Below are 22,924 nucleotides of genomic sequence, written 5' to 3'. Positions count from 1 at the left end.
TGCTAACTAGGTTAGAACAGTAAGTCAAATGCCAAAAAGAAAAATGTGTTACTATCAGTTTTCACAACTCCCTCTTTGATCTACTATCTTGATTTCTTTACTTTTTCTTCTCCCTCTTAGCTATTATTGCCTTTCTCTTTCTTTTCTTATATATCTTCCTGAATCATTCTTTTTCTCCCTCTTTCTTGAGGCTTACCACTGTTCAGTTTGATATTGTACTACTCCCGACTCCTTCTTACATTATTTCTCCCTTTGAATACTTCTCTCTCTATCCATAAATCTAATCAATTTCTTGTTACTTCTCCCTCTTTGACAACAATGTCAAAGACATAAAATTTCAACATCTTAATCATGCAAGTGTAGCATTTGCAGGCACTCCAATTTCTCCCTCTGTCACCTTGCTTGTGACTCATTTGGAACTTTAGTGCTTTGATTACTTTAGACATGATCCTAAAGTAAATATTCTCTGCATCAATTTATAATATCCCAAAAAAAACTCATTTGATGTAGGGAAGTCTTTCTTTTTCTCAAGTAGCCTTAGCTAGGGGTATTACCCCTAATTTACCTCTAAGATACTCAAAGGCATCTTTAGGTAGTGCTTTTGTAAAGATGTCAGCAATATGTTCCTTTGAACTAACATATTCCATCCTTACTTGCTTGTCTTCCACTAATTCTCTAACATAATGATACTTAATTGCAATATGCTTTTTTTTGGCATGCATCACATGATTCTTTGATATGTTGATGGCACTTTTATTATCACAATAGAGTATCAAAGGTTCAGTTACCTCTTCCTTCATACCTTGCAAAAAATGTTTGATTTGTACAATATTAGTGCAGTTGATAGTAACTGCAACATATTTAGCTTTTGCTGTGGACTGTAAGGTGCAACTTTGCTTTTTGTTGGTCCAAGTAATTAGTCTTTTACCTAAGAAAAGTGCTCCTCCATTGGTTCTCTTTCTGTCATCAATATTACCTCCCCAATTTGCATCAGTATAGGCTTTTAACTCAAACTTTTCACTTCTCTTGTAGTACAAACCAAAGTCATTAGTTCCTTTTAAGTACCTCAGTATTCTTTTCACTACCATGAGATGATTTTCTCTTAGATTTTTTGAAAATCTTGCCACTATTCCAATAGCTAATGCAATGTCTAGTCTACTATGTACAACATACTGCAACTTTCTAATCATTGATCTATACATAGTCTGATTCAATTCAGCTAACTCATCATTCTTTGATAACTTATATCCTGTTACTATTGGTGTACTAATTAGTTTTGAATCTTTTAATCCAAATTTCTTGAGTATCTCCTTGATGTATTTTGATTGGGTCACAAATATACCATGCTTTAGTTGACGTACTTGCAATCCAACAAAGAATTTGATTTCTCCAAACATTGACATCTCAAACTCATGTTTCATTTGATCAGCAAAATCTTTGCATAGAACATCTTTTCCTCCAAATATTATATCGTCAACAAAGATTTCATATATCAATGTCTTTACCTTTTTTTGCCTTGATGTACAGGTTGTTGTTGTCATCTGTTCTCTCAAATCCTATCTTTACAAGATATTTGTGCAATCTCTCATACCATGCTCTAGGTTCTTGCTTCAAACCATAGAGTGCTTTATGCAATTTGCAAACCATATTCTTTTTGTTGTCATCAACAAATTCCTCTAGTTGTTCTATGTAGACTTCCTCTTCCAATAGACTATTCAGAAAAGTAGACTTTACATCCATTTGGTAGACTTTGAAACCTTTCTAAGAAAAATATGCAAGTAGTTTCCTTACTCCTTCCATTCTTACACCATAGGAAAATGTTTCCCCATAGTCCAATCCTTCTTCTTGTGCATAGCCTTTGCAGACTAGTCTAGCCTTATTTCTTGTTATCTTACCATTCTCATCAAGTTTGTTCCTAAAGACCCATTTGGTACCAATTATATTCTTATTAGCTAGTCTAGGAACTAAAGTCCAAGCATTTGTCTTCTCAATCTGATCTCTCTCCTCTTCCATAGCTTTATGCCAATTATCATCTTGTAGTGCATTTTTTACTGTTTTGGGCTCAATCTTGCTCAACAGACATGATTCATTCCTTAGTCTGTTCCTTGTCATTGGTCCAACTTCCTTCTCTCCAATGATTTGTTCTACAGGGTGATGTCTTCTCCCATACCTAGATAGTCTTGGCTCTATTGTTCTTTCCATCTTTGATTCTTTAGCTTCAAAGTCACTTTGCACATCACTGTCTGGTATTTCATTATCTCTTCCATGTGTGCTAATTTCATAATTAGAATGTGCATTTTCTTCATTTAGTAACTTAGCTTCTGAATTCAGCTCAACATTCACTGGTTGTGACTCGACTAATACTGAAATTTGTTGTTGATTCCTAATTTGATCGACAACTTCATCTTTAGGAGTCATTCCTTCATAGAAGTATACAAAAGATCTATAATCTTCTGGTTTCTTGGATTCATCAACTTGGACTTCTACATGCTCATCAAAATTTACATTTGCACTCTCCACAATCTTGTGAGTGTTAGTATTCAAGCACTTATATGCTTTACTTCTAGTAGAGTATCCAACAAATATTCCTTCATCACTCTTTGCATCAAACTTGCCATTCCTAGTATCCTTAAGAATATAGCATTTGCAACCAAACACTCTGAAATGTTTTACATTAGGTGAGTGACCATACCATAATTCAAAAGGTGTTGCATTTGTACCTTTCTTCACTAGTACTCAATTTAGGGTGTAAAAAATAGTACTTACAACTTCTCTCCAGTACTTCAGAGCAACATTTTTCTCCATCATCAATATTCTAGCATAGTCTATTACTGATCTATTCCTTCTCTCTGCAATGCCATTCTATGGGGGAGTTCTTAGTGCTGATGTTTGTCTCTTGATTCCTTTGTCATTGAAAAATATCTCAAACTCTTTTGATGTAAACTCTCCTCCTCTATCTGATCTTAGTCATTTCAGACTTTTTCCTGTTTCCTTTTCAACCTTGGCCAAATACCACTTAAACATTTGAAATGCATCAAATTTTTTTTTAAAGAACATGATAGTCATCATCCTAGAGTAGTCATCCACAAATAGCATTATGTATCCATCTCCTTGGTAGCTTTGCACTTCTACTGGGCCACATAAGTTAGTATGCACTAACTCTAGTACTTCTTTGGAAGTATAGGTTTTTCTTTTGAATCTTGACTTGGTCATCTTCCCTAATTGACATTGTTTACACATTGTATTTTCAGTTTTCTTTAGCTTAGGCAGACCTCTGACTTTCTTCTTTTTTCCAATGTTAATCAGATTGTCAAAGTTAACATGACACAGCCTTTTGTGCCATAACCAAACATCATCAAGTCTAACAATGAGATAGGTTGCATCTTCCATATCTAGGTAAAACAATTTACTCCTAGTTTGTTCTCCTTTTCCTATCAAATTTTCATTAGTGTCATAGATTTTGGCAGTTTTGTTTCCAAATTCTACTTTGCAACCTATATTGCCTAATTGTGATACACTTAGCAAATTATAGTTCAATCCTTCAACATAGTATGCATTTTCACATGAAATTTTCTCTATAAGTTTAATATAACCTTTTCCTTTGATTTGACATGGAGCATCATTACTAAATCTAACACGATTTCCATCATACTAGGTAAAGGTAATAAACTTACTTTTGTCTCCTGTCATGTGATGTGAGCATCCACTATCTATGATCCACTTGTCATTCTTGTTCACATAGGTTACCAGTGTTGTTTCTTCATTTTCATTTGATTCAGCCTTCATGGCTACATAGACTACATCATCATTCTCATCAGAATCTTCTTCAACAATGTAGCATCCTTTGCCTTTGTCCTTGTAATATCCACTATCATCTTCTCTTTTGTTCTTGTACTTGTTTCCTTCTTTGTAGTTCTTCTTCTGTGTACACCTTGCAGCAATATGACCCACTTCATTACAATTAAAACAAATGATAGGCAACCTATCTTTGCTTCTGTAGAATCTTCTAGCTAGTAGTGCTTCCAATTGTTCCACATCTTCCTCCTTTGTGCTGTTGTCATAGGATGCATGTTTTCCTTTTTACTCTTCTTCTTTGATTTCATCTTCTCATTATCTTTCAATTTTAGCTTGGCCTTGAAAGTAGATTTAAGATTCTCAGGTCTGTATTTATCATAATTGGACAACTCAAATGCAATGAGTCTTCCTACTATTCCTTTAAAGGTTAATTGATTTCCTGGGACACATCTTAACTCTTGGATGGTTGAAACTCTAATAGCATAGATGGGTAGTAGAGTTCTTAAGTATTTTCTATTAATAATATCATCTTCTAAATGACCATCCAAACTTCTTATTGCACTTACCACTTCTTTCATTCTAGCAGCATATTGAGCAACATTTTCACCTTCCTCCATTTTCATGTCATCAAAGTTTCCTCTAAAGCTTTCTCTTTTTGCTCTTTGAATATTTTGATCTCCTCCATAGATGTCTATCAGGAATTTCCACATCTTGAATGCAAAATTACATCCTTTGATGTAATCAAATTCAACATAGCTAAGTGCAGAGGCAATCTCCAGCATTGCCTGATTGTGCTCCTTCCTTTTCTTCAAATCATTTGTAGAGAGGGGTCCAGCTAGATCTACATGTTCCACTCCAATTGAGGTTTTTGCATAGTCACCTATTGATCCAAGGTGCAATTTTATTCATCTTTTCCAAGCTGTGAAGTTATCTCTATTGAGCTTGGGAACTTCTTTTGGACATCTTGATCTTTCTACTTCTAGTACCTTGAAACTAAAGCAACAGATGGCTCTGATTCCAATTGTTAGAAATTCTTTAGAATAACTAAGACGGGGGGGGGGGAGGAGTGAATTAGATATTCAAGGTGAAAATGTTCAATTAAAACTTTTTCATCAAGTAAGATGAGCCTATTAGACTGTTCATTCATCCAAGCTTAAAATTTCCTACTTAGCAAGTTACTGTAAATCAACATGCAAGCATAACACATGAAAGATCAACACATAACATAGTGATTTATGTGGAAACCCAATTTGGGAAAAACCACCAGTAACATGCTACTCAATTCTCACTCTTCTAAAGTGATGTCGTGTGAAAGGTCTACCCTATTAAAGGCTACAACATACAGTTACATCTGACTTGGTTAAAAGATTTAACCACCCTGTTAGAAGTGGGCTTTGTTAGAGGACTTTAGAACATTCACTTGGAATGCCACCCTATTAAAGGATTTAAAAATGGTTGTTAAACCAACCTAAGTCCATAGGATTTTTACCCTAATTGATACAATTGCTAGAGAGTAACAATAAGGGGTTTTGACCTGATTTCAATTCACAACTTATCTTGCAAATCTCAGATGACAGTTCAGCTCATAACATTGCTTGGCTTTCAATCTCTGCAACTCTGATAGCTTGTCCTCCTTTCAAGCTTTGTCTCCTTGAATTAGTTATTCAAGGTGAAAATGTTCAATTAAAACTTTTTCATCAAGTAAGATGAGCTTATTAGACTGTTCATTCATCCAAGCTTAAAATTTCCTACTTAGCAAGTTACTGTAAATTAACATGCAAGCATAACACATGAAAGATCAACACATAGCATAATGATTTATGTGGAAACCCAATTTGGGAAAAAACACCAGTAACATGCTACTCAATTCTCACTCTTCTAAAGTGATGCCCTATGAAAGGTCTTCCCTATTAAAGGCTACAACACATGGTTACATGTGACTTGGTTAAAATATTTAACCACCCTGTTAGAAGTGGACCTGGTTAGAGGACTTTAGAACATTCACTTGGAATGCCAACCTATTAAAGGATTTAAAAATGGTTGTTAAACCAACCTAAGTCCATAGGATTTTTACCCTAATTGATACAATTGCTAGAGAGTAACAATAAGGGGTTTTGACCTTATTTCAATTCACAACTTATCTTGCAAATCTTAGATGACAGTTCAACTCATAACATTGCTTGACTTTCAATCTCTGCAACTCTGATAGCTTGTCCTCCTTTCAAGCTTTGTCTCCTTGAGTCTTCATGCTTGATGTACTAGTGCAATCTCCTCTATGAGAACTAATTGAAGCAGAGTCTCTGTGCTCTATTCTTCCTTCTCTTAGATGCCTTCTCCTTAACACCCTTCAACCACTTCGCAATTTGGCACACCAGCAACTCTAGCTTCTTGACCTGCAACTCCTTAAATAGAAATCTGGAATTTCTTTTCTTTTTTGATTCTTCCCTCCTTTAATTTTAGTTCAAATGGATTAGGTAGGATTCATTGAATCTAACCCTTATCTTATTTCTTCTAGAAACATCATGAAGAATCCTCTTGAATTTGCCTAAAATTGGTTTACATAAAATTCTATACCACCAGCTCATCATCCTTATCCTCCATCTAGTTCACAAAATTCAAGGTAACAACTTTGTCAGCTCAAATTTGGTGAATCTTTGACATTTCAAATAATGTAGAAGCTTGACACTATTAAAATTCTGATGCTTGGCACATACTGTGTTACTCAGCATCAACTACATTTTATTGATGCTCGGCACCTACTGTGGATTCACTCGACATCAACTAAGTTTTATTGATGCTTGACACCTACTATGGATTCACTCAACTTCCATTAAGTTTTACTAACACTCGACACCTGTTACTTTGCTTGCAACTTGAACATGCTCGACTCCTTCTATATCACTTGGCACATACTAGATTTTTTATTTGCTCAGCTCCAACTGAAAATTTTCTTAGCTTGAACTAGCTTGCTTGGCACTTACTAATGAACTTAGTTAAGCTTTGCAGTCAACCTTGTTGCAACTTATTCTTCTAGTGTTTCTAAGTATGGCCAACCTCTATATCTTCAAGTATATTATCAAAACATCATTTTACCATTGTCTTAACTGATCCTTGTACTTCATTACAATACCATAACTCAACATTTCCCTTAGGTGCTTTTGTTACATCTTGTGGATTAAATCCTCTTCATCAATCAACTAAGTGATAGTACTTGGATCTTATAAGCAATTATCATTCCAGAAAATACCAAGATTGACATTAATGACAAAACAATGATTAAAAATTTTCTTTATCAACAATCTTCCTTCTTTGCAACAATCTCCCTTTTTGCAATCAATCTTCTTCTTACAATGATCTTTTCAATTAGATTTCCAATAGTTAGGGCCTTGGATTAACAAATTTGAACAAAAGAACATTTAAAACTCCCTCTTGACTGGAAGGATGCCAAACCTTCTCCTTTGTTCTCTTTTTTTAGCTTTTGGAGAAATATTTTAAGGATTTAAGTATAACGAAAGTACTTTGACATTGCACATGTGGAACTAAAACATAAGACAAAGACATCTTAAATTGAGGTGGATGACGTAAAGTGGATAACAATACCATATTTTTTTTCTCTCCATGCACAAATATATATCAACCGTCAACATGGGAGATATATCTTGCTTGCATGCTTGCAAAGTGTAGTTCATTTTGATTTTGTACACACTATAGTGTTTGCTCATCACAACTACACAGTTTCTAGTTTGGTTATGGATATCCTCTCTCCCCCCCCCCCCCTCTCTCAAACACACAATCAACATGTTAGTTATGTCATACTTGAATGGTTACAAAATAGAGTTCACCAAGTACATAAAGTATTTGATCATTGCAAGTGCATCTCAGTCTATGATTTGGCTGTATATACATATGCAAATGTGCATGAATATAGAATATGGTATATAGAAGGGGCAATTCTGTCCCAATTCAATTTGTGAAAGAATGATCTTACTAAATTTTATGTTTAATGAATATGATAGTTAATTAACCTACTATAGAACTATAATAAATCCTACAAGTAGAAATGTATAGAATGGAAACACTTGGTTTTTTCTCTTCTTAAGGGCATTGGAAGAAGAATGATGCAAGATGAATTGAGTTGTTAAATTTCAATGGATTGATCTAATGCATCATGGGTTTAATTTCAAAATGTAATAGAGCTAAGATTTTCCAAGGATTTGATTGAACAAAAAATTGAAATGCTAAATGTGGACATTTGGAACATCAGTTGCCTCAATCTTTAATTTCAAAATGTCATAGAGCTAAGCTTTTCCAAGGATTTGATTGAATACAAAATTGAAATGCAAAATGAGGCCATTTGGAACATCAATTGCCTCAATATTTAATGTTTAAGGATGTGCAAGGAGTGGTAGTAGATAAAAATACACACACAACATTGTATAATTGCCAGGGTCAGGTCTTCTCTAATCAAGCCTCTAGTTTGTTTGCTTTATGCCCTTTGGCAAGTGATTTAAGACAACGTACTCAAGCATGCAACATCCTAGATGATGTTCACGAGGTTTTGGTTTAAATGCTCGAAATATAAATATTCCTATGAATGAAATCTCCTTGCAATGTAGACGATCAAGGATTGGTTGGCACTCCAAATGTTTTTACAAGCTCGAGTAAACAACTATAAATACCAAGATCAAATGTACCATGTTAGCTCCCAAAAAGTAATATAGAAGGGTAGGATTGGTAAGTTGAATTTTTGTAAATGGTTAGTTTCATATTATTTGGGAGCTAAAAAATCACAAAATTAACTTAAGACATTAGTTACAAAATCTCAAGCTAGGGACTAGTGCAAGGAAATATGAGTTGACAATTAAGTTAATGTGTGGAAACATGTGTGAATCGAAAGGAATAAAGTAGAATACATGGAAAGCCATGGAAGTGAGAATAAATGAGAATCAATATAGGTCAAAGAAGAAGTAAAACATAATCCAAAAATGTGTCAAATGTTGTCATGCATCTATGTTGGGGTATTAAAAGAAAAAATGACCTAAGACAAAATTTTAATCGATGGGGATAATGCACATGTTAACATTATATTTTACCTCTTTTTTGAGGTCCACAAAAATCTAAAATGTAGTATTTCAAACTATATTAACACTCATAGTCATGAAACTCATATTACAAGATAATTTCTAAAGTGTTGGCTTCAAGGATTATCAAGCTCCTCCCTTCCATCATGGCACCTCAACAATCTGGCTTTGTCTTGAGGCGACAAATCTTGGACTCTATTATGACTATCCATTAAGTTATCCACTCTTTGGAAGAAGGTAAGAGAGAAGGTTTCCTCCTCAAGCTCAACATGTCTAAGGCTTATGATCATGTGGACTGATCCTTTCTTTTCAAAGATCTTAGTGCCTTTGGGTTTAATTCAAGGGTCATCAAAGTTATTAACTATTTGGTGACTACTACCTCTCTAGTTGTCCTAGTCAATGACTCCCCCTCTACTTTCTTCAAACCTTCTAGAGGGCTGAAGCAAGGAGATTCAATCTCGCCCATTCTTTTCATTATTTTGGTTGAATGTGTTGGAAGGATGATTTCTACCAACAAAAATTTTGGTGCTTTGTCTAGAATCAAACCTTCTTCTGGTCCCTTGGTTTTCTCTTACCAAAAAATTGTTGATGACACTATAATGGGAAGGAAAACCATGGTTGGTGAAGCCAGGGTGGTGAAAAAGATCTTGAGCTCTTACTCTAGGGCCTTGGGGCAGCTTATCAATTAGAAAAAGAACTCTATTATCTTATTAACACTCTGTTTGAGAGACAGAGGAAGATTGTTACTATTCTAGCTTGTGAATTGGGAAGCCTCCCTTCAATATATCTAGGTCTCCCCATGGACCTCAAACCCCCTGATTCTTTTTGGAACAACCTTATAGGAAAGTTTAATAAGAAATTGGATAGCAAGAAAGGAGTAACTCTTAGCCAAGTTGGCAAGATTTAGTTGGTCAAATCTACTCTTTAGAATCTAACAACTTATGCTCTGAGCCTTTATGGGATTCCCACCAAGTATGCTAATCTTATGGAGAAGATCCAACATAATTTTTTTAAGTCAGGATTGGAAGACAACAAGAGATTTCCCCTGGTGGCGTGGGATAAAATGTACCTCCCAAAATAGAATGGAGGGTTGGGTATAAGGAAACTGAGACCTTTCAATAAAGCTCTCCAAGAAAAACATATTTGGAGAATCTTTTCTAGCAAGGGGAACTTAAGGGACATCATAAAAAACAAATACCTTTGTAGACCTTCAATTAGAAACTTTCTCTTTGGAGAGTCAATTCCCAATGGATTAAATATTTGTAACAACATTCTAAGAGCCAAAGAGATGACCATCAGTAGGGAAAAATGGTGTGTTGGTAGTGGGAATGACACCCTATTCTAGCAGGACAACTGGCTGATCTAGGGGCCTCTTCTCAACAATCTTGATTATGAAAGATGGGCTAATTTGTATCAAGTGGTATGGTAGATTTGTTAGTGATTATAGACAATGCTAGGGTTGGAGGGATTTTTCTTCAATATTTAGGGATCTAAAACCTTTGATGACTATTCTCCACTTTGTGGTTTTAAGTAATGATCAAGACTAGCTTGTTTGGGAGAACACTTTAGATGGTATCTATTTGATGGCTTCGAGGTACCAAGCTATTATGAGGTAGGATTCAAGAATGGACTGGGCAAAGGCCTAGTTCCCTAGTCTTATCCCTAAAATCAATATTTTCTTTTGGATTTTACTCCAAAATAGGATCTTGACTATATGCAATCTTAGTAAAAGGGTTCTCCTATTCCTAATAGATATGTCCTTTGCAAAAACTAGGTTGAGCCTATAGATCACCTGTTTATACATTGCTCCTTCACTAGAGAGGTGTGGTCTATTTTCACTCAAGATTTTGGGATGAGTTGGTGTGATCCTATCTCAACTATTGAATTCTTTAGGTAGTGGGATGACTCTTAGAAGGGATTGGGGCTTCAAGCTATTAGTAAATGGGCTCTACCTAATTTTGGATGGGGTATTTGGAAGAAACATAATAACCACATCTTCAGGGATGCAAGCCTTCCTGCAAATATTGTGTTTAGTAAAATTCAAAATGTCCTTTTGGAAAATTATATGTTTAATAAAGGATCTAACCCATTCGCAAGAAAAATTGGAAGCAGTAATGATACTTAGAAGAGAAGAAAGGAATGTCACTAGTCTTTACCTTTGGAGGGATGGCACAAAAATTCAACTTTGATGGTGCAGCTAAAGGTAATTTGGGTGCTGCAGGAAGTGGAGGGGTGATAAAAAATTGTCATGGGTATTGTATAGCAATGGTTACTTTCCCCCTGGGGCATCAAACTAATCACTATGCAGAGGCTTGTGCTACCCTCCAAACGACCAAGCTGGCAAAAGAGGTAGGGTTCAAAAGCCTATGGCTTGAGGGGGATTCAAATAATATTATTAAATGCCTCAGGGGTGAACACCCTTTGTCCTAGAGTATAAAGAATATGATGGAGGAAACGATAGAGATTTTAGTTACCTTCGAGAGGGTCTATGTGTCACATGTTTACCACAAGGCTAATGTGTTTTCTAACTGGATGACAAATGAGGTGGTTAGTAGGGACATGTCACACAAATGGCCAAAAGTGGTGAGGGGTTTATGGCAGCCGCTAAGAGTTTAATAGAGATTGAGAGAATCTAGGGCGGGATGATAAACATAAAGTTTAATTATAGAAGTTAATACTGTCAATCAAACTTTTAAAGTAATGCAAGCTTGCATGGGCCGAATCAGAGGTATCATAATTAGGGAGCTTTGTGGCATGTTTTCTAGGTGATCAGTAATTGTTATTACAATCGCTTTATCGAGGATAGAGGCAAGTACAATTTTTTTGAAAAAAAATAGTGTTTGGCTCATCTCACTTGGAGAACACAGAGAATTTGTTCTTTTTCTACAACATAATGGTGGGGGAAAGGCATCGTAGACAGCTGAAGGGTGAAGCAGAGAAGTGGAAGAGGAGATTGAAGGTATCTAAGAAGTTGAGAGAAGGCGGCCTCTCAAACTTCATTGAAAAAATTCATGGCTGGGATCCTAAGATAACTAACCTTATGGTTAAGTCATGGAGAGATGGGAAGGTGAAGATAGATGGTATCGATGTTCGAGTCAATGAAGGGGTCATAGATTCTCCTAATTAGGGAATAAAATTCTATAGGGATAGGAAAATATACCTGAATGTTGTGAAAGACTTTGCTAAGGATGCCAAGGAGATGAAGGATTTAGTGAAGATTGGTGCCTACTATGAACCTACATCAATAAAGGAATAATGGAGGTTTGTCCTAAGGGTGATTATCTCCTACATAATGCTTAACACTAGGTATGATAGGATCCATATCCACCATTTTGTTATTCTAAACCACTTCAGGTATGGTACAAAAATGTCCATCCCCTTCTACCTTTTCTTCTTTGCAAATAAGAGTATTATGGGTTTCAAGAAGAAAGTGCATGCTAACCTTGCCTTCCATGAGGGTCTGTTATTACTTATATATGAGCATTTTAAAGCTCAAACCTGCGGAAGAGTTGTAGCCCATAAGGTGGAGTCCTTAGAGGAAACAGAGAGCTCTCACCTCCTTTTTGATATAGAGGATAATGCAGGTCTGCATTTAGATGACAAAGAGGAGGTGGCCAAAATTATGAAGGACATGGGTAGGAAGAAGAAGTTTGGGAAAAGAACAGAGAGAAGGATAATGCAAGAGGTCAACTTAGCGGAGGATTACAATGAAGAGGAAGAGGGGATGGAAATAGATGAGGAGGGCAATGTGAAAGAGGTGGGCACCAATAAGGCTCATGAAAGAAGGAAAGATGACAATCTGTCCAAAAGGAGGGGTGGAGAGAAGGAAGCAAAGAAGGCACATGGTAAGGGTAAGGAGACCAATCTCGAAGCTCAGGAAGAGAGTAAAGAGGAATATTGTTCAGCAAAAATCATTGTTACTCTTGGTGCTAAGGGCAGGAAAATTGCATGAAGGAACTTTTAATCAAGCACAATGAAAATGGGTTTGGTAAGAGAGCATATCCACCTGGAGGTTTTGGAGGGAAGGGATGGCAAAATTCAATTGGAGGAACTCATCGACCTGGCTTTGGTGATTCTAAGCAATAATGTGAGGAAAATGGGGATGAACCTCCTTAACAATGCCCACAATAGTATGGTGGACATTTCCAGTCCATTAAATGGATTTTCCATGAAATAGAAGAGATTAAGTTTAAGATGTAGGGGTAGGAAAGGACAGAAGGGGGGGACGTGAATGTCAAAATTAGCAAGCTGGATGCGAGGGTTATTTAGATTGAAAAAAGAGTGGAAAGGATGGAGAGATCTCTCCATAGCTTGGGTAACTAGAGCCTCAACATAATCAAAGGATTAAATGACAATATCATTCAACTACACTTGATGATGGAGGAAAGCAATAAAGGGAAGGAGGAAAAAGACAAAGAGGAAACTAGGGCTGTAGATGAAGATGACTTCTTACAGGTCGAGAGCCCGAGCAAAAGAAGGAGATCATATAAGAGGAAGAGGGAAGAGGAGGTATCCTCAAATGATAGTCATTTGAAGACTGACAAGGTAGAGACCACAGGAGAGTTGGAGCTTAAGAATGCAGAGTTGGTCAAAGAAATGGTGCCCTAATTGTTGCTTCTGGTTTTTAGTCTGTAACCTAACTTTTGGTTGTTTTTATTCTATTTAATTATGGTGACTAGGTATGACCTGTTGTTTTTTGCTACTTTGTTGCTAGCTCTAGACTATTAGTAGTATTTTGTTGTTAATTGGTGGATTTCAAGAACTCTTGTAAAAAATCCATTTTACTTAATAAAAAACACTCATAGTCATGCACAAAAAATAAAAATTTATACATAAAAATAATATTGAAATGATAATAAAACAACATATAAAATTGTAAAAAGATGAAATAATGCATAAAACTAAAATATAAACATTTAAACATCTTAATAAGACAAAACAAAGTAATATAATATATCATAACTAAAATCATGGTAAGCAAGTATACAAATTATATATATTCCAAATTAATATATAATATATTATGTTATTGTGTCATAAAATTAAAAAATGTATCGATACTATTTTATTAATATATAATAAGTCAAAAGTATGACTTGTTTACACGATGTAGTGGTGAAACGTTCAAAAGAATATTTCCTAGAATTAAACGATATGAGTAGGTTGATTAAAAAATCAGGAGGATCTAACAACGTTTGGTATCAAATCAAAGGGAATGAGATGTCTCCACATGAGTTGAAAATAACGAGGCAACGCATACACTCAACCAACGAATATAATTGTTATTATATTCTAAAAAAGAACACGGACAAGGCAAAGACAGAGAAAATATACCAATCTCTTTGGATGTTTGTGATTTATAAAGTACGAGCATAGCAAAAAGTTTACAAGATATTGGATTGTCTTTTTACTTTTAATTGACAAGTCATGGCAAATGCTAATGGAGTAATGGCCCTACTCCTATTCACATTCCACAACGTTTCTATCAATGTTTTCATTACAAGTGAGAAATCATGACATTTCAGAGAAAAAAAAGTTGTAATGCAAAACTTAACTTGTGTAGTAATGTTTGACAAGTTGGGGTTAGAGGAGAGAAGTGGCCATGTTTGACAATTTGAGGTAATGTTTGAAAATTTATGATTGTTTGAATGTTAAAATTAATTTAGTTTTGAAAAAAGATAAATATGCATTATATATTGACATGATTTAGGTGCAAAATTGGTATTGGTCAGAGTTATCAATTTTCAATAATGTATTACAAATTTGAATGGTAGCTATTGGTTTAGATTGTGTGTAAGTTTTTAAACATCAACAGATCGTAATGAAGTGACAAAAAAAAGAAACAATTGAGTATTGAATTGTACAATGTTTAAGTAGAGTGATTGAAAGCATATCTACAACATGTAACCTCATTTTCCAGAAATCACTTTAGTCGTTTTATTTAATGTGTAATTTTGTTAAGATAAAAAAGAAGTTTAAGTTATTTTACAATGATTAAAAATTTAAACAATCTTATAGTTGCTTTATACAAACATGTCAATTTTTTTTTTTTCAACTTCTATACCTAACCTAAAAACTTTAAGATTTGTTGCAAACATCAAATATGTCGTTAACCCTTTAATTTTACTTACCATCATCAAGATGTAATCTTTAAATATAATTGAAATACATCAATTCCATTAATCTCAAAGCAACCCACTAAGAAATTCATACTCAATTAGATCTACAAACTCAAAAATAATCTGCTAATGTATAAAAGGAAGGAAAGGTTCAAGTAAGAAGATAGCATGAGCGTATGTCTTGAAGAGATATATAGATAATTATTAGCTATTTGATATATGATCACTTGTTTATAAAATAAGTAAATATATAATAACCATCAAATTTCTAGAAATTTCTTATTTAAAATAGTTTGATATAGATATTGCCTAGCAAATTTTTACCATTTATCAAATAATGAAAATTAAATTTGACTAAACAATAAATGAGAGCTAGAGGGAAGTGGTAAGGCTCAAAATTTTATAGTTGAAGACATTTATTTTAATAGTCAAAGGTTAATTTTAGTTAATATAATATAGATAAGTAGTTATTACTTTTTATGTGATTGAGGTGCAAAATTATTATTTGCTATTTAAGTATTGATTTTTACAATGTTTAAGTAGAGTGAATTAGAATAATGTGTAATTTTATTTTTGAAAGTCTTTTTGATCATTTTCTTTTAATTTATGATAATAATGAAGTTAAAAAATCCTTTTGATTATCTTACAAGTATAAACTTTTTGAAGTACTTCACAATCTCACATTTCTTTTATAAGATCATGTCATAAAATTATTTTTTGTCAACTTCTCTACCTAATCTTAAAGTTAAAAAAAAAACTTTTACAAATATTAACTGTATCCTTTAGTTTTACTTCCTAACTTCAAGATATGTTCTTTAAATATAATCAAAACACATCTATTAGCTCACTAATTTCATGGCTAACTATAACAAATATAGGCAACCATTCCTTAGTAAAAAAAAATTCCAACCAAAATAATTAGATTTATATGGAGTAGCCAACAAGCTCAATCACTATGCTTGATTTTTTATAAAAATATAATATTAGATATTAGAAAATTCTATGAGAAATATTTTTAAAATGTGAAACAAAAAGATTTATACAGTTGAACAATTTAACTACACATTAAGAAATTTCTTAGTCAATTACATCTATATAGTGGAGCAAGATGCAAGTGGGAATATATCAAAATAACATGTATTGTCATTTAACAATGTCATTTGCTTGTAGATAACAAAGTGAATGTATGTAGTAGTAACTAAAAAGATTATCTTAAAAAATTAAGGGATTAATTATTACTTTGTCTTTAGTATAACGAGAGGAGGAAAGAGATATCTAAGCAAAAAAATTTCTAGGCTTGATATTTGATAGCATATATTGCCTTTGTTCACTTTTAAAGCATGTATTACAACTTAAATATGTATTTCCCTATATGGCATTCTAGAGTTAATCTTACTCACAAGAAGAGATCTAAGAAAAATTTGAAGAAACTAGATAGGGGTTGGATTAAAATCAACTTTGATGAAGCATTCAAGGGGAACCCTAGACTCTCAAGAGAAGGGTGTGTGGTGTGAGACATGTTAGGTTTTGACAGATCTAGAACAATATAAGAATAAAAAACTGTATGCATAAACAAAAGAAGAATACTCAAAAAGCACAGATAACACATAGATTTAATGTCGATCACCCAAGACCTGGGCTACGTCCACCTACATAGCCTTCAAATTTCTATTATCCATCAAACACGCACACCAACATTGCAATGTATTATGCATCTCAACAACTTATAATAACATTTTAGGGAAACCTCTAAAATCAACACCCACTACATGATCAATCACCACAATATCAACAATCTCCCACTTGGAGACTAAAACCAGATGACAATGTAGTACATGCAACTCCCACTATATAAAAGACTTTGCTGTGTATTACCTCCACGAGAATCAATCAAGAAGCCCAATAGAAGTTGAGCAAGAAACTAACTTCTCCTTGGGGACTACCTTCGTGAACATGTATGCAGGATTTTCACTTGTGTGAATCTTTTCAAGCTGCAATTCGCCATCCTCCAAAAAAAACCTTATAAAATGGTACCTGAGCTATATGTGCTTTGTCCTTGAATGAAAGCAAAATTCTTTGCAAGATGAATGGAACTCTGGCTATCACTGTACAATGGGTGATCTTGTTTCTGACCCAATTCCTTTAGAAAACATTGTAACCAAATCATCTCCTTGCTAGATTCCATAGTAGCTACATACTCTGCTTTAGTGGTTGAAAGTGCATTAACCTTTTGCAATCTAGAAATCCAACTGACTGCAATGCCTCCTACAGTGAAAACATACCCTGTAGTACTCCTCCTTGTATCAATATCTCCTACCAGATCAAATTCAACAAATCCACTTAGAGAAGAATTGGATCCTATGAAACATTGTGCTTTTGTAGTAGTACCTTTCAAATATCAAAGAATCCATTTAACAACATTCGAATGTTCCATACCCAAATTGCTCATATATCTGTTGACAACTCCCACTGCATGAGCAATATCTGGTCGTGTGCATACCATTGCATACATCAAACTGCCAATAGCTGATGAATACATGATGTTAGACATTTTATCTACCTCTTCCTATGCCTTTGGACACATTTCCTTAGTCAATTTGAAATGACTAGCCAAAGGTGTATAGACTACCTTTTCATCCTACATATTAAATCTTTTCAACACCTTATTTATATACTCACTTTGGGAAAAATTCAAGGTTCTATTTTTCATGTCTCATGTAATCCTCACACCAAGGATTTTCTTAGTAGTACCCAAATCCTTCATAGAAAATGACCTTGCTAATTTATGTTTAAGTTCATTTATTTGTTAGATATTAGACCTAGCAACAATCATGTCATCAACATAGAGTAACATGATAATGTAACTCCCATTATCCAATCTCTTAAAATATACATAGTGATCAGAATGACATCTATGCTAACCTTGTTCAGTCATGAAGCTATCAAATTTTAAATACCATTGTCAAGGTGCTTGTTTTAGGCCATACAAACTTTTCCTTAACCTGCAAACCAAATTCTCCTTGCCTTTGACCTCATATCCCTTTGATTACTACATGTAAATTTCTTCCTCCAAATCTCCATGGAGAAAAGTTGTCTTTACATCTAGTTGTTCAAGGTGTAAGTCATTTGCAACACAAGACTAAGTACAATTCTAATTAAAGTCATTTTTACAACAGGGGAGAATATTTCATCAAAATCTATACCCTTTACCACAAGTATGGCCTTATACCTTTTCTTTCCTCCATCTTCCTCCTTCAGCCTATAAACCCATTTGTTAGGCAAGACTCTTTTTCCTTCAAGTAGAGGAAATAAGTCCCAATTCTTATTTTCCAACAAGGAGTCCATCTCTTCTTTCATGCCCAACTTCCACTATTTTTTAGCATCCACTTGCATTGCTTCTTCATATTCTTCTAGTACACCAAAATCAATCAATAAAATGGAATACAAAGAAGGATATAACCTTTCAAGAGGTCTACTTGACCTTGTAGAATGTATAACACTTACAAGAATTTGTTGGATAACATGTTCTTGCTGAGCATCAAGTACCAGTGGCTTTTTATTTTTAGGAATCTCATCCAACACCACATATTCTTGTTTGACTTGCTCATGCTTCTTTTCCTACAACTGCTCTTTATACATGACCTTCTCATTGAAAATAACATCTCTACATCTAATTATTTCAAGATTTTCAAAATCCCATAATCAATAACCATAGTCATCTACTCCATATCCAATGAAGGTACATTTTAGAGATTTAGAATCAAGGTTGGTTCTATTTTCTTTATCAACATGCACAAAAGCTTCACAACCAAAAGTTTTCAGAGATGAATAATTTGCCTTTTTTCTACTCCATGCTTCCTTTGCAATACCACCATCCAAAGGGGTTGAAGGTCCTCTATTTATTAATTAGACAACAATATTTACAACATCTACCTAGAAATGAAGGGACAAACCAACATGCAATCTCATGCTCCTTGCATGTTCCATGATTATCCTATTCATTCATTCTGACACCCCATTTTCTTGTGGGGTTCCTAGAACTGTCTTCTGCCTTTGAATTCCATTAATAGAATAGTAATCTTCAAAGGTTGTGCTACAATACCCACCTCCATTATCAGATCTAAGACAATTGAACTTCTTTTTTGTCTCATTCTCAACCAAAAGCTTTCCATTTCTTAAATGATTCAAAAAAATCTGATTTTTGTTTTAGGAAATACACCATGTTTTTATGGTTGAATGATCTATAAAAATAACATAATAATGAGAGACACCAAGAGATGATACTTGAGCTAGTCCCCATACATCTGAATGCACTAGCTCTAACTTCTCACTCTTCTTTTGTTTCCCAAGTCTAAGAAATTTGGCTCTTTTCTATTTGGCATAAACACATTTTTCACAGAACTCTAAATCAATATTTTTCAGTCCCAACAATATATTTTTAGAGTGAAGGATTTTCATCCCTTTCTCACTCATGTGTCCAAGCTTATGCGCCACATTTTTGAATGCGTTCTTACAAAATCTATAGTAGCTTTCCCTGTATTAACATTATTAGTAATGACTAATGTAGAATAAATGTTACCAGTACAAAAATATAATGTGCCTAATTTCACACCTTTGGCTACTACTAATGAACCTTTACTAACCTTCTAGATATTGTCTAAAAACATGACTATGCAGCCTTCACTACCCAGTTGTCCAACAAAAATTAAATTTCTTCTTAAATTAGGGACATGCCTTACCTCCTGCAGTATCTAGTCATTTCCATTTGACAACTTGATCTTTATTTTCCCTTTTCCAATAATGGGACAGGGCTCATCATCACCCAAATATACCTATCCAAAATCACCTTGAACATAATCTTGAAAATAATTTCTATGGGGTGTGGCATGGAATAAAGACTCAAAATCTATTACCCAGGAATCATTAGCATTATCCAAACATAAGATTAAAGAATCTTGTAAAGTATTACTTGCAACATTAGATTCCTTACTATCATCTTCATTTTCATCTTCTTGTTTTTTTTTTTGAGACCAACCATATTTCTTCAGGTGACTAGGCTTTCCACAGTACTAGCAATCTTTCTTTCCTTTAGATTGAGAACATCCTTTCTTCGACTTCCCTTGTGACTTGTCATGTGAAGGCTCTTTTCCTTTTTCCCTTGTTCTTCCTATGTTCTCCATGTTTAAGGTAGAACCTGATGAGGTCAAAGTTTCACCTGTGCTTTTCCATCACATTTCCTCACTTAGGATAATACTAACAACCTCATCAAATTTCAAAGTATTTGAACTAGAGACAGAGTTACTTACAACCATAGCCAAGCTATTCTAGCTTTCTAACAAAGAACAAGGGATTAAGAGAGCCCTAACCTCTTCATCAAATAAAATTTGTATGGATGAGAACTGATTGGTAACTATGTTAAATTCATTTAAATAATTTTCTATAGATCCCCCCTCACCCAGTTTCATATTAAACAAACACATCATAAGAAATACCTTATTTGAAGCTGAGGGTTTTTCTTGTGATATGGAGCCTAATCAGACTTAGAGGTTTATTTGGTGCGATTTCCCTGTAGATTATTTCTACGAGGATATGGGGGCAACACCCCTGCAGGGTCCTGGGACTATGCCCCAGGTGCGCTCCCTATCATGGTATAGGGTGGGGTCAAGGGGTAACACCCCTGTGGGGGTTTTCAAGGGCAACGCCCCCGAAGCCAAAAATGCCCTTATATTGTAAAAGATGTTAGCTACTATTTTTTAATTATTCTAGCCCTAATTTTGTAAGTGGAAAAAACTTGTATAAAACAACTTAGAGTTGGGGATTTCATAAGATGAATGGTTATATTGTAGCTTCTTGCAATGGTATGGAGTTGTAAGGGCTTACAGATTGTAATTAGGTTGTAATCACTGAATAATAATAATATTGGACTTGTTGTTGGTGGACGTAGCCCAAGGATTAGGTGAACCATGTTAAATCTTGGTGTCTTGTGTTCTCTTTGATGTGATCTACTATTTTCTAGTATTGGTTATATTTGCATGTAACTGTTATTTCTATTTGAGGTTAATCCTAACAAGTGGTATTAGAGCTAGATGGTCATCATTTTTTTTTTAGCCAAACTATCACCTTTTTTTTGGCGATCCTTTGCAGGAAGGTCTCATGGTTGAGTGGGAGTCTCACAATTGAGTGGGAGCAATGGAAGATAAGGGTAAGCTGAAGGTTGAAAAGTTTAATGGGTAGAACTTTCAGTTATGGAAAATGCAAATGGAGGACTATCTTTATCAGAAGGATTTATGGAAGCCGTTGGAAGGAAAAGCCAAGAATTAGGGATCTATGACAAATGAAAATTGGGATTTTTTGGATAGAAAGGCACTTGGAAGCATTTGATTATGCTTAGTGCCATCGATGGCATCTAATATTAAAAAAATAAAAGACAACAGAAGAGTTGATGCAAACCCTAGTGAAAATATATGAAAAGCCCACTGCTTCAAACAAGGTATTTCTCATGAAGCGTTTATTTAATATGAAAATGATAGAAGGTGGATCTGTTGCAGATCATTTAAATGAGTTTAATACTATTACTAGTCAGTTATCTTCTGTCGGTATCAATTTTGATGAAGAAATTAGGGCTCTCTTGATTTTGTGTTCTTTTCCTAAAATTTGGAATAGCTTGGTAATGGCTGTGAGTAATTTTGTTTCTAGATCTAGTACCCTAAAATATGATGATGTAATTGGTGTTATTGTGAGTGAGGAAACTCATAGGAAAACCTCAAGTGGATTTACATCAGGAAGTGCTTTAAATGCACAAAGCAGAGGTAGACCATTTGAGAGGAAATAATTTTGGAAATTATGGAAAATCAAGAGGAAAATCAAAGGGGAAGAGGTCTCAATCCAGAGGACTGAGAGATTGCTGGTATTGTGGGAAATCAGGGCATAAGAAGAAAGATTGTTGGACTTGAAAGAACAATGAAGGAGATAAACTAAAAGGGAACAAGGAGGCAAATGTGCTAAGTAACAAATTCAAAGAGGATACTTTTCTTCTACTTTAGGAAGTGTTTATGATTCATGGGTTTTAGATTATGGTGCTTAATTTCATACTACACCTCATAGAGGTTATTTCATTGATTATGTCCACGAGGATTTTGGGCTTGTTTATTTGGGGGATAATGAACCTTGTCAGATTAGTGGAAAGGGAAATTTTAAGATTAAGTTGTAGAATGGGAATCATTGGCTACTACATGAGGTAAGGCATGTTCCAAGGTTGAGTAAGAATTTAATTTCAGCAAGGCAACTCAGTGATGAGGGTTGTGTAGTTAAATTTAATGATAAAAATTCAAAGGTTTCAAAAGGTTGCCTTGTAGTAGAAAAAGGTGTGAAAGTAGGCACCTTATATCTTTGTAGAGGTCATATTGTTTCTTCTACTTCGATTGTTTAAGAGGAAAATGAATTTTAGGAATAATTGTTGTAGTTGAGTAGGGAGAACAATTGGTTGCTATAGATTCTGATACAACATTGTGGCACAATAGACTTGGGCACATGAGTGAGAAAGGTATGAAAGTACTTCATTCAAAGAAAGTTTTACTAGGTCTAAAATGTGTTAATATGGATTTTTGTCAAAGTTGTGTGTATGGAAAACAAAAGAGAGTGAGTTTTGTGAAGACTAGGAAGGAAAATAAAAGTGAGAAATTAGAGCTTGTGCATAAAGATGTATGGGGACCAGCTTAGGTATCTTCCTTGGTGGTTCTCATTATTATGTTACATTTATTGATGACACAACTAGAAAAGTATGGGTTTATTTCCTTAGACATAAATCTAATGTATTTCAAACTTTTAAGAAATGGAAATGCTTAGTTGAAAATGAGACTGGAAGGAAATTAAAATGTTTCAGATCTAATAATGGTGGTGAGTATTGTAGTCATGCATTTGAAGATTATT

The sequence above is a fragment of the Cupressus sempervirens genome, chromosome 11 (assembly GCF_028749045.1).
Source record: "Cupressus sempervirens isolate cs-2001-9-10 chromosome 11, ASM2874904v1, whole genome shotgun sequence".
Lineage (NCBI taxonomy): Eukaryota > Viridiplantae > Streptophyta > Pinopsida > Cupressales > Cupressaceae > Cupressus > Cupressus sempervirens.
This window is presented reverse-complemented; position numbering follows the sequence as displayed.